This window comes from Cynoglossus semilaevis, chromosome 4 (genome assembly GCF_000523025.1).
Source record: "Cynoglossus semilaevis isolate Cse_v1.0 chromosome 4, Cse_v1.0, whole genome shotgun sequence".
In the NCBI taxonomy this organism is placed as follows: domain Eukaryota; kingdom Metazoa; phylum Chordata; class Actinopteri; order Pleuronectiformes; family Cynoglossidae; genus Cynoglossus; species Cynoglossus semilaevis.
Window position 1 is genome coordinate 2,097,234 of NC_024310.1, and position 6,134 is coordinate 2,103,367.

Sequence of the window (6,134 nt, forward strand, 5' to 3'; positions counted from 1 at the left end):
TTTTACTTTAAATCACTGATGCTTCAACAGAAACCTGACAAAAATAGAATCAAATCTCTGGATTCTCAGAATAAAAAAACAAGCAGTATCTTGTAAAAAGATAAACAAGCAGTATCAGAACTGAACAGAAATAACAACAACTTCACGGACTTCAAGGACTAGTATAAAAAAACTCTTGTAGTAAGGAAGTACAACAGGCTCCTGATCGACTCTGAAAACCCCTTCATGCAGACGCTTTTTTTCTGTCATTCTCTGTGTCACCGCAGCATCTGCCTCCACTCTCCTCCGGGCGCAGTGACAGCTGGTTATTACAACACAGAGATGAGAGCTTGTTGCCCTCTTTAGACTTCAACAGGCTCCATCTGAGGCCTCTGACGCCCGTGGCTTCGGATTTATCAATAATTTTCTTTATTGGCGACGTGCCTCAGATCACAGGCACTCGGTGGGACTGCTGCGACTTTTCTTGTTTTTGTTAACGAGGTCGTAGGCAGGGGACAGGGCTCGAGTAAATAAATATAGGTCTGTGTCTGTGTTGACGTTTGTTTTGTTTATAATCGATGACGGAGTTAAGGTTAATTTTAGATTTCAAATTGAGTAAAAGTGTGAATCAAAGCGGTTGTGATTTTTTTTTCCCCCAATCTCACTAAAAATGCTGCAAATCTTTAAAAAAGTACTTTAACAAACAGAACAGAAAATTATTATTATTATCTGCCCAATATTAGCATAATTATCTAATATCTGTAGGAATTGTTATCAGTTTAGTTTTGGGGGAAAACAGTTGTATATGAAAGTGGAAAGTCACTAGATGGCAGCATTGCAGCTCATTTTATTAATCTGTTTTAATAATCAGGAGATTGTATGGTGCCACCACGGACATCCCTAAATGATTTGGTTTAACCTTTGGTCAAGCAAATTTCCAAATTAGCGCGTGTTGATTTTCAGTAATATAAAAGACAGAAGACGTCGACGAGCAATTTGTCTCACAAATTTCTCTGCACCTTTGCCCCATTTGACGCAAATTACAAGCAAATAATGTTTCTGACTTTAATCACCGAACAATTACATGACCCTCTTTCTCCGAAACAATACAAAAAAAACAGATCCAGGGGGCAGCACTGAGGCAGGTGAACCAGACCGCACAACAGCTTGGAAGGTAAACAGGCTGTTAAAATGTGGTGGGTAAAAAAACATCAGCTCAAGAGACCAATCGATGGTTTCACCAGCGTCTGCTGCAGAAATGATACGTGTGGGCTGAAGAACTTTTGAAAGGTCACAGTCAGAGCTCATAAGTCGCGTTAAATAGCCCGATCCAGGCAGATAAGATGGTGAAACGGCTGCTCCTGATGACCCTTAAGCCGCTCATGCTCACCATGAAACCAGCTCTTAGACACAGCAGATTGTGCTGCTGCTGCTGCACCGTGGTGCCTTCAGCAGTTTTGTCGGCGTCTGTGTTCACCTTTGGTTCTACTGACTGCCAGGAACCTGGCAGGTGAAAACGGCTCCTCTTCTAATCTGCTTACAAAGCCACAGTGAATGAGTGATTCTTGGTGTGGGGTTTTTTTTTTCCTGCCAAGAGAAGCTGGCGCGCAATGTAAAGAACCTTAACTTTATCACCATCCCAAAGGTTTTTTTTTTTTTTTAATCTGCAGCGTGTTGTACATTTATAATGTAACAGAATTTCTAGCACTGAAGTGAGCGCTGTGTAGTCGATTGTTTTGATGCTAAAATGTGTGTCTAATTTACAGTAAATAAACCTCAGGAGTCTCCGACAGCTTTGACGGGTTTTATCATCGTATCTTTGTCAACGTTGTGGTGTGTTTTGTTTTAATCGATCAGGTTTAAGAACCCTCCAAAATCTATAATTATTTATTAATTTATACTGCCCCCTTGAGGACAGTTGACACTTGTATCCAAAGTTACTTACAGGAGGAATTAGGTTTAATATTTAGTTTAAGTTTAGTCACATGGTATCAGAAGAAAAAAAGATTTCGCTCCACTTCACATCCAAGCAACACTATTAATCGACGCTACCAATTTCAACTACCATATTTTCCGGACTATAAGTCGCACCAGCCAAAATATTTTCAGTCGTACAGGCATAGCAGATACTGTTACACAAGTCTAGACTGTCCCCTAGTGACAATAACAAACATGAAATCATATATTTTAATATATAAGTCGCATCTGAGTATAAGTTGCAAACACAGGCAAAAGATGAAACAAAAGTGTGATTTATAGTCTGGAAAACACGGTACTTAGTGTTTTTAAAAACAAGTCCATCTTTTCTGAGTTTCCTTTTCATCAATGACATAAAAACACTTAGTATAAAAAAAGCTAAAATTCTCCTCCACGTTTCCGTCACGACACCAGCCCTAAACGTATCCGTGCACCTTTTCCTGCTCAGTACTTTCCAAATGTATCCACTTACATCCTCAGCTTCATCAAACGGTGATCAAGCAGCCTTTTCCCATTTCTATGATTTATGACACCAATATTTGTTCCTGGAACTCATCCGTCAGCTGTTAAAATCACCTGGCATTCGTTCCCCAGCTGCAGTTTTTATCTTATTTATCCCCACGATTGAGATGCATAAAACACTTCAGTAAGGACGATGGAATAATGAGAGTCATGAGACGCACAAATGTATCATTTTTCAACTCTGGGTTGACGTGCGATCCCTTGTGGTTTCTCTGGCTGCCGTCAGTTGCTGTTGTACCTGGGAGGATGTTGTGTCTATATATCATGACTGCAGCTATCAGAATGTAAATGTTTGTTAGGATGAAAGCCGTGTTTGGTGAAGTCACTGTTACAGTCGACTGAAAGTGTTTCCCCGTCGTGAGAGAAGTGTGGTTGTATTTCAAATATCATTTTATTCCTGTCTTTAAGACATTCAACTTTCTCCAAGAGAGAATAAAAGTCAAGGTTACTGTGTGACGGGTCGTCCATTAAGATAAAGTTCTTTCACAGACGTTGCGATCTAGTTCAGCCACGGAATTCTTCAACTCCGAAAAAGTCTGTGTTAAATGTGTAAATTACAACATATAAATATCAAAGAATGTAAATGTTTACTCAGATTAATCACAGAAAGGCTGTGGATTAATCAAGAATAATCTGGATTAATTGTGACCAATCTACAGCTCATCTTTGAATATAAAATAAAATTCTAAACTTTTTTCTATATGTTGCTGGAACATTAAGGTAGATTATTTATGAGTTTTTTTTTTATTTAAATGATGGAATTCTGCCTAACACATCAGCCTTACTTAATAGCGCCTCCCGTGGCAGCCTGTGAAATTCCCCCTTGTGGGACGAATGAAGGACTTTTTTTTTTATTTATTTATTGATATATAAAAGTCCAGAGAAATTAGTAAAAGTACAACGAAATATTAGCTTCATAGAGTTGACAGTGACTTGTAGAAGCAGAAACTTCAATCTGATTCTTCTTCGCAAATAAATGAATTTAGCGCTAATGGAAACATATCATTGGCACAAACACACGGGTGATTTATGAAGATTTTATGCGACAAGTTTGTCTTCAGCTCTTCTAAACGTCTAAGATCACCAGCGAAGTCAAAAAGCCAGAACCATGTATGTTTTATTCCCTCTGAGTTTTTTGTGAAACTCCATGTTTCACGGTAATGAAGCTGGACGGGGTTAAGAGTCTAACTGATTTCTAATTTTCAGAGCAGCACTCGGGGGGTCACCTGCAAAATGAAAAGTGAAGTGTTTTTATGAATGTGAAAATGAGGAGCTGGAAGTGACTGCGGGGACATAATAAGAAAGTTCCATCCAGCCGAGGCAGCGAGAGCAGAGAGTAACGTGAGGATTCAGCTTTGATTAAGACCAGGTCTGAACGACCAGGACGGAGCGACCAGATGTTTAACAAAAAAAGGACAAGATTAAAAGTGCGAAATGTCTGTTGGGTTAAAGCAGAGATTGGACGAAGTTCAGGGAACCAATGAGGCAGAGCCGCCGTCAGCTTTGATGGTCTGAAGATGTGATCGCTGACATCACAGGTTATTAGCAGCCTGTCAGCTGGGCAGCCGTACCAGACAGCAGGTCAGAGAAACGGTGCATCAAGTCAGACTTTACATGAGGGGCGGGGGCCGCTGCAGAGCACGGAAGGATGTTTTTATAGAACTGAGGTTCAAACCAGGACAGAAAACAGCAAACAGCAGAGCCTCGCATTTAAGGATGTTAGTAAAAACAAAAGCTAAGCTAAAGCAGCGAGCACAGGTGAGGAGCAGAGATGACCGAGTGAAATGATATCACAGGCCTGAGGTGCAGCCAGGTGTACTGTAGATACAGTCTAACAGATCACTGTTATATTCATATATTCCTATATATGTTATACAGTCTAACAGATCACTGTTATATTATATATAATACACGGTCGTCCCTCATGTATGTATATATAATACACGGTCGTCCCTCGTGTATGTATATATAATACACGGTCGTCCTTCGCTGTATCGCAGTTCAGTCATCACGCCCTCAGTGCATCGCAGGTTTTTTATATTTTAGATGTATTCTTGTATTGTGGATTTCTCACTCTATCACGGTATTTAAAAATTTCCAATATTTTCGTGAAAAAATAAGCATTTTCTAGGCTAAGAAGGCTATGTTTCTTAGCTTACGTTTGGTTAATTTTCTTTGCCATATTTCACGCCCTACGATGCCTCCTAAAGGGTTCGTAAAGGGTTAATATATACGTTAATAATATAATAACGATCGCATCTCTCACTACCTGCGGATTTTCGTCTATCGCAAGTGCTCTTGGAACTTCGCAACAGACTTTGTTCTAAGTCTTTTCAAGCACATTTACCTTAACCTACCAGAGTTACCTTTCGTTCACAGAACTGTAAACAACTTCAAAACCAAAGTACTATTGAACTGAATGGATTCATTACATTTAAAGGCAAAGAATCATACAATAAAAAAAGCACAAAAATTAAAAAAAATGATTTTGTATTTTGTCATTGTCAAGATCACAGTACATGCTTCCAGTTTTCCTGCTTCTATTCTATATTCCACTGTGTAGTGAAGACAGGTGTATTTTTCCGTTCTGCTTCGACGTTATTGTTCACACTTCCCACGTATTCAACCTTAAATGAAGGGAATCGTATCGAGAGCCTCTCGAGTATTCAAGTGAAAAAATAAGCGGCGGAAATGCTAACACTTTGACCCCGCATCTGAACAGAGGGAGTCTGGGTCTGAGGTAAGATTGGAAAACGCTTAGCTAATTTCATCCAGTGCTTGACCTCCGCCTCGGTGGGAATTTATTGGCCCCAAATTCAGGTGAGGAGGCAATTATTTCTGTTGATGTCAGGGCTTTGTTGCTCCACGGAGTTGTGTTGGGAATTTAGGCCTCATATATTTATTGATGTTTTTATTCTTCCATACAGGACACGGTATCAGTGCTGACAAGCTGTCAAGTGTTCCCTGTCGTTTACCTCTGATGGCCACAGTCTGCTGCTCTTTTTTTCTTTACCACAGTTAAGGTAAAAAAAAAATTACAATTAAGGCTACTACAGTATACTGCAACTACCACTACTTAATATACTGCATCACAATTAAAGTAATAACATAAACACAATACTCTCCCTGGTTGAACTGCTAAATCCAAAGCTGTAGTTAAAACTGTTAACCTCTAGGTGGCGGTATTACAAGGTACTGTGTTTAGCGAACTAACTGCTAACTGTTAATGTTAAATCATTATAATATTCAAATTCATTCATTTTGAACTCGACTTGACTTAGCTGCTTAGCTGCTACTTAGCTTAGCTAACGCGGCACATTCAGTACCAGGTATTTGACAGCACACACACAGCGAGTACAAAAAAATACCTGGAAGTACTTTTGTGTTTATGATTACCTTGTCAAACAATCAGTTCGTCTAAACCACAATATCCGACAATTTTTTCTATTCGCTATAGCAATGGTTCTCAAACTAGGGTCAGCAGAGCAACGGCGGCACTTCATATTCATATGCAGGTACTCTGATTTCTAATACTACAGGACAGTGATGTAGTACGTAAATATTGCTGCTGTACTGTATATTCCGTCTTGCTCTTTGAGTGTGTGCAAATGAGATCTGAAACGGCTAGTTTTGTGCTACTGTATTTTCATGTTAGT